The sequence below is a fragment of the Neophocaena asiaeorientalis genome, unplaced genomic scaffold (genome assembly GCF_003031525.2).
Source record: "Neophocaena asiaeorientalis asiaeorientalis breed wild unplaced genomic scaffold, Neophocaena_asiaeorientalis_V1.1 scaffold123, whole genome shotgun sequence".
NCBI lineage: Eukaryota > Metazoa > Chordata > Mammalia > Artiodactyla > Phocoenidae > Neophocaena > Neophocaena asiaeorientalis.
The window spans coordinates 6,496,457-6,504,119 of NW_020173666.1; the positions used below are offsets into that span (position 1 = coordinate 6,496,457).

Below are 7,663 nucleotides of genomic sequence, written 5' to 3' on the forward strand. Positions count from 1 at the left end.
TTTTTTTTTTTTTTGAATGGGGACCCCCTGATCTTCCAGGTTTACAGCCAGGAACGGTAAGGTATAGCCAAGGATAAACAGGTTACTCCCTTGCTGACTTGATAGGCCAGAGGACTTTTAGATGATGGCTGTTCATCACAAAAGCTAAATACCATAAATTCTAGCTTACTCCGTGTTTTTTTCCCTTTACTACTCTTCACCCTTGACCAAATTTTCCATTGTCTTGTTTTCCTGTTGCAATCCTCTCCCGCGGATTTATAACTTTTCATCTTAGGAAAGTGCCCCTCCCCGCCTTCCCCCCCATTATTAGCTAAACCACTTTGCTCTGGCAACTTTATTTTGTCCAGTGGGCCTCAGTGTTTCTTTTCTAAGAGTGTCCCTCTTAAGGGCCCTCTGGTGACCCTCTCGTCTCAGAGCCCATCTGGGCCTTCGGTGCCACTTGCCCAGCAATCCACATTAGCAGGGCCAGGTGTAAAAGGACATCAGCAAGTACTAGATCACCCTAGCTACCATTTCAGAGTTCTCAGATCATTGATTCCTCAACAAGTCTCATCGATACATTGAACATGCCATAGAACCTGTGTTTTCTCTTGCAGTGCATAGTAGAACACTACCTCTTAAAAATCAGTGATACACAGAGGACCTGGTTGGTCAGTAAGAGTTCATCCTTTCAGCCTTCAGATGACCCACAGATAGATAGGCTTCCCACCTCTAACCCAAGTGGAACAGAAGGTTTTTCCCTCTGGTGCAACATGTCACATCTCTAAGAACTCAGGTGTTTTCCCAATCAAAGAAAATTAGACTTCAGGGAAGCCCCCTGGGGTTCCAGTGGTTAGGACTCAGCATTTGACTGCTGTGGGCCCGGGTTCAATCCCTGGTCGAGGAACTAAGATCCCGCAAGGCCACATGGCACAGCCAGAAAGAGAAAAAGAAAAGAAAATTAGACTTCAAGTAAAACGTTTATCTAGAATCTACAAATTAGGTGTTAGGAACTTTATTCTGCAAATGAGAACTCCATGAATTAAAATCTTTGAAGTAGATTCTAAGTAAAAAATACTATAAATTAACATCCTCCCACTAAGCATCTTTTAAACTGAGAATGACTGTCCCCCAGCAGTCTCCCAAAACATTGAGAATATGCCAGGTTAGTGCCCTTGACCTTTCACTTTTAGAAAATGTGTGTCCTGTTGAACCAGTAATCTAGATTCAAACACCATCACCCGCCTCTGTCTTTTCAGTTGACACCTCCACTTTACTAGTTATAAAATGTTTTTGGTGTCTTTAGGGAAAGTTAAAGAACACCCACAATCAAATTCTTCATCTCTCTTGGTTTTCATTAAATCCTTTTGTCTGTGACATTGTCTTTTAAAACAGAGATCAACAAACATTTTCTGTAAAGGGCCAGATAGTAAATATTTTAGGTGTTGCAGCCCAAACAGCCTCTGTCCTCACTACTCAACTCTGCTCTTATAGTACAAAAGCAATCACAGACAATATACAAATGAGTGTTGCTGTGTTCCAATAAAACTTTATTTATAAAACTAGACAGCTGGCCTGATGTATGGTGTATGGGCTATAGTTTTCCAACCTGTGATTTAGAAGAAAGGAGAGGTCCATGAAATTTCATGTTTGGGTAATAAGGCACACAGAACTGTCTCAGGACCGCCTAACCTCTTTCCCATTGGGAACTGTTTTGGGTTTCCCAGTGTCCCTAAGCACTGGTGTGAATGAAATGAAAAGGGCTGAGATGCTGTTCCCTGAGGCAGATAGCCAGCCCTATTCCTTTCCCCCATGGAAATCCCCACGGGCTGCAGGGAGGGGAAACAGCTGGTCTGGGAGCACCCAACGAGCCCCAGTTTATAGAGGGAATTCAAAGCCCTGCTTTAGGTCACTTTGCCTCAACTCTGAAATATAACAACATATGAAATATAAATATTATTTGTAGACTTGCCACGTCTAGTAGACGTATGTACTTGAAATTAAATTTTCATAGAAAATTACATCGTGATAGGTAGAATGGTTGTGGGGGTGGGGATAGAAGGTGGAGGAAGTAGAAATTGGAAGGTGAGATTGTAGTCAGAAAGGGACACCACACAAAGCTGGCAGACGTGTGGTATTGACAGAACTGTTTTCGGGTGTAAAGTGCATCCACATTGATGCTTCGTGTTATTTATGTGCAAGTACATGAAAAATTCAGGCTTTATTGGCTTGGTTCCTGTGGGAAAATAGCTGATGGGCTGATGGTATCACTCTCCTTCAACACGCTAGAGAATTACTCAGACAATCGTCAGATGCCTGGGCCACATATTTATTTGAAAATGTGCCATCATGGGAAGCTTTCATTCACCAAGGTCACTGAGAGGGCAGCAGAGGGAGGCCTCCTGAACTTCAAATGGTTCTTGCCGCTTGTGTCAGTAGCAAAGCAACGAAGGAAGGATCTGACTTGCCAAAAGAAGAAAAGTTCAGAGAAAACTGACTTTGTTTTTTTTGTTGTTGTTTTTTTTTGTGGTACGCGGGCCTCTCATTGCTGTGGCCTCTCCCGTTGCGGAGCACAGGCTCTGGACGCGCAGGCTCAGCGGCCATGGCTCACGGGCCCAGCCGCTCCGCAGCATGTGGGATCTTCCCCGACCGGGGCACGAACCCGCGTCCCCTGCATCGGCAGGCGGACTCTCAAACACTGTGCCACCAGGGAAGCCCACTGACTTTGTTTTGATTGAGAAAAGCAGATAGCTGAGCAGCAAGTATTCTCTTTTGTATTCCTGTTTTTCAGTTTATAAACATAAACAAAATGTGTATTACCTTATTCCTAGTCATTTCTACAATTTCTCTATTTTTTTCTATTAGTATAATTTTATTCTTGGACTACTTATCTTAAAATCAAATTCTGTCATTATATGTAATAATATGTTTCCAATAACCTTGCTCTTTAATTAGGTACACTGAGTGGTGTCACCTTTTAAACCTCCATCAAAGGGAACAGTGCATAGCTCCCACACAGGGCCAAGAAGGTCTTGCCTCAGTAGTAGGGGAAAAATTAATCCTAGACTAAACACAGTTCTGGTCCCACCCAACAAAGCTTTAAAAGAAAAACCCCCCAAAATCAAGTTGTTCCCAAGTAACCAAACTGTATCCCAGGACAGAGTATAAAAATATTTATAAATACAAAAAATACAGTATGAAAAAAGATAAGATGTCTGACATCCAATCCAAAATTAGCAGGCATGTAAACAAGTAGGAAAATACAAACTATAGGGCTTCCCTGGTGGCGCAGTGGTTGAGAGTCTACCTGCCGATGCAGGGGACACGGGTTCGTGCCCCGGTCTAGGAAGATCCCACATGCCGCGGAGCGGCTGGGCCCGTGAGCCATAGCCGCTGAGCCTGCGCATCCAGAGCCTGTGCTCTGCAACGGGAGAGGCCACAACAGTGAGAGGCCCACGTACCACACACACAAAAAAACCAATACAACCTATAATGAAAAAGATCAACCAAAATTAATGCTTAAATGACACAGATAATAGCATTAGGAGATAGGGACATTAAAACAGTTATGAGTTGTGTTTTGTTTTGTTTTTTGTGGTAATCACAGCCATATCAGTAATCACATTAAATGTAAATGGTCTAAATATCCAAATTAAAAGACAGAGATTGTCAGATTGGCTAAAAACGCAAGATCCAGCTATATGCTGCCAACAAGTAACCCACTTTAAATATAAAGACATTAGTAGGTTAAAGGAAACAGGCTGGGAAAATGCTAATAGCGATCAAAAGAAAGCTGGATTGGTGTCAAAATAGAACTAGAGCAAATAATATTAACAAAGATAAAGAGGGTTGTTTCATATTTTTAAAGAGGCCATTTCATCTGGACATAACAATCCTAAGTGTTTATGCATCTAATAAAAAACCTTCAACATAGATGAAGGAAAACTGCAAGGAAAAATAGATAAAGACAGAAATATAGTAAGAGATTTTAAAACCCTTCTCAGAACAAATAAACAGAAAGTTAATAAGGATATTAGAAGACTTGAACAGCACTATAATCCAACTTGACCTAACTGGATTTAAAGAACACTCTACCTGACAATAGCAGAATATACACGTCCTTTTCAAATGCAAACAGAATATTTGCCAAATAGATCATATTCTGGGCCACAAATTAATTTTCAGTAAATGTTGAAGGATTCAAATCATACAAAATATCTTCTTTAACCATAGTGGAATTAAATTAGAGATCAACACTGAAAGACATTTGGAAAAACCCCAAATATTTGGAAACTAAATAAGCCACAGAAAAAGAGAAAACATTTGCAGATATCTATCTGATGAGGACTTGTATATGGGTAATAAATACATAAAAATATGCTTATCATCATTAGTCATTAGGGAAATGTAAGTTAAAACCATAATGGGATACCACTGTATAGCTATTAGAATACCTAAAATTAAAAAGACTGACCATACCAGATGTTAGTGGGAATGTGAAAACAATTGAAGGCTAAACATGCACCTACCGTAAGACCAAGCCATTCCATTCCTAAGTGTTTACTCAAGAGAAATGAAATATATGTCCATATTAAGTTCTGTACATGAATGTTCCGAGCAGCTTGTTTCGTAATAGCATAGAAGAAACTTTACACTTGAACACATGCAGCTTATCGTATGCCACGCTGCTAAATAATTCACTCTGTTTTTAAAATAAAGTTGCTGAAAGTAGAAAAACAAGAGAAAAAATTTTTAAAGAGAAAGTTAAGTCCATTAATTTTTAAATTTTTTTTTTTTTTTTTTTTTTTTTTGGCTGTGTTGGGTCTTCGTTTCTGTGCGAGGGCTTTCTCCAGTTGTGGAGAGCGGGGGGCCACTCTTCATCGCGGTGCGCAGGCCTCTCACTGTCACGGCCTCTCCCATTGCGGAGCACAGGCTCCAGACGCGCAGGCTCGGTAGTTGTGGCTCACGGGCTTAGTTGCTCCGCGGCATGTGGGATCTTCCCAGACCAGGGCTCGAACCCGTGTCCCCTGCTTTGGCAGGCAGATTCTCAACCGCTGCGCCACCAGGGAAGCCCCAAGTCCATTAATTTTTTAAAAAATTTTCTATGCTGCGTAACAAATTAGCCACAAATTTAGCAGCTTTATAATAACACCAAACCCAGCTTAGCTAAGTTGCCTGCTTCAGGCTGTAGTACTGCCATCAGCTAGGGCTCCAGTGTCATGTGAGGCCAGGGATCCTCTTCCAGGCTCACAGGGTTGTTGGCAGATTTCAGTTCCTTGCAGCTGTAGGACTGAAGGCCCAGCCTTTTGCTGGCTGTCAGCTGGAGGCTACACTTAAGTCTCAGAGGCTACATGTGGTTTTTACCACCTGGCCTTCTTAGACCCTCTCATGGCATGGCAGTTTATCAGAAGCCAGCACGGGGGAAAGTTGAATCTGGTAAGACGGCAGGACCCCATCGCTTTTGCCATGTTCTCCTGGTTAGAAGTAAGTCACAGGTCTCACCTGCACTCAAGGAGGGGGAGTTACTGGGAGTCACCCTAGTGTGTATAAACCACAATACGGTATACAGCACATGGAAACAGAGACAGCAGAAAGGAGTCTCCAGGATCATGGCAAAGGGAGGTGCCACCATCAGCTGTTTAGTAGGCCTACAGGATGAAGGGCGCCCGCAGGATGGCCGCGAGGATGGCTGATCTCATGCGTGGGCATATGAAGGGATGACCAAGACTGTCAGAGTGCATTAGTGCATGAATGATAGGCCTATAGAAAGCTAAACTAATGAAGATACAAAACAGTTATTAACTCTAGGAGAAACAGGAGTTGTACAAGAATGAGAATGTAATCAGAATATGTATGATGGCCCTCCTGTGAATAATATTTACATTGTCGTAATAAATCCTGATCGGACCAAAAGTAATGACAGCTCTTTATTTGAGAGATGGAAAGTGGAGGTGGGGGAGCATGGGTAGTAGGATGTCAAAGAGCTAAATCCTCATCTTCTGTGTTAGAAAGCCAATAGATAGCATCTGAAGTTATAAATCAAGAAAGAGCAGTGATGATGAAAAGAAAGAGCTGAGGGGCCTTTCTCACCTTCTGAGATGGCCCACACTCTGTCCTGTGGAGTGTGTTTCTCTCTAAATAAATCCACTTCTTACCTATCACTCTGTCTCTCACTGAATTCGTTCTGCGATGAGACATCAAGAACCTGAGCTTCATTAAGTCCTGAAACCAGGTAAGGTCATGGGGGCCGAAGGCTCCCAGTTCTGCTTCATAAGTAAAGGTTAGCCAGAAGCGCTCAACCACCAGATCAACTGGAACCTAAGGAATGACGATGTTGACCTTCTCTGATTCTTGTGATGTCAATCAAGTTTGGACTCAGTTGATGTCCCAAGCCCCTTCATGAATATGCATGTACGCTTACCTTAAGACTTCCCGGTTTTGCTGTTGGGGAGACACTGCTTTGGAAAAGATCCCCGGTGTTCTCCTTACTTGCTGCAAGTAATAAATCCTTTCTTCCCCCCGAAAAAAAAGAAAGAGCTGAGAATTGATAGTGGTTGCCTCTGAGGAGCTGGAATACAGCTGGGGTGGGGCAGCAGTGGACAGGGAACTGTCATTTTTTTATAGTATGCCTTGAGGGACAATGTGACCTTTTAAGCCACGTACGTGATTTACTTTGATAAAAATTAGATTTACAAAATAGAAATCCATCATGTTGCTCTCTTGATGTTTCTCCTTACTTTTAACACATGCTGTGTGTTTGTGAGAAACAGAAAGAGAGCAAGGTACATGATTTATGAGTGATTTCAAGATACTTGGTCCACAGTTTTCTTTTTCTCCCACTGCATTAATCCAGAGGAAGCAGGTCTGACAGCTGCAGCATCCCTGCCGTGTTGGGGAAGCCGGGTGAAGAAGGGGAAAACGCGGGAGGGACAGCGGTGTGCTCACCTCCCAGGCAGGATCTCTACCCGCCAAGTCCTTTAATTATCGTCTGCCCTTGCAGTGAGAAAAGGCATTCTGTTTAGGGAAGCTTTTGCAAGTAGCCCAGTTAGGACTCTTTCCGTCCAGGAATTGCAGAAAGGTAAAGTGGGGAAAACATGTTTTGTGGATATTCATGGAAGTATGTAGAGGGAAGGAAATAGCCACATAAGTACGACGTGTTCATTTGCTAGGCCTGCCATAGTAATGTACCGTGGACTGGACTGCTCAAACAGCAGGTTTATTTTCTCAAAGTTCTGGAGACCAGAAGACCAAGACCAAGGTGTCAGCAGGGTGGGTTTCTCCTGAGGCCTTTCTTCTGTGCCCGTGCATCTCTGGGCTGTTCCTCTTAGAGAGACACCAGCCCTACTGGATAAAGGTCCCACCCTTATGACCTCATGTTGGAGGTTGGGGCTTGAACATATAGATTTGGTGGGGGAGGGGGGGACAGAGTTCAGTCCATAACATACTGTAAATCACTTACAGACCCAATCTGAGGTCCTGAGCATTCAGCTGGGATCTGGTCTGAACCACCTAAAGGAAAAAAAGAGAGAGAGATGGCAGAACAGTATAGGCCTCTAGTATTTAACATAGTTAAATTAGGAGGCAAGGTGGTCATGAATTCTTTCCTAATTCAGTTTCCTGGTCAAGCCTTGGCCGGCCAAGTGTCCGGTTGGTAAACATTAGATGAGATAAGTCCTCCCCTCCC

At 42.9% G+C, this 7,663-nt stretch overlaps 1 protein-coding gene across 3 annotated transcripts in view; it reads left to right on the top strand.

The window, feature by feature from the left end:
* The window catches only part of MTHFD1L (methylenetetrahydrofolate dehydrogenase (NADP+ dependent) 1 like), a 183,737-nt gene that overhangs the window by 158,721 nt on the left and 17,353 nt on the right, over positions 1-7,663 (top strand). The gene's annotated exons all lie outside the window — the stretch shown is intronic.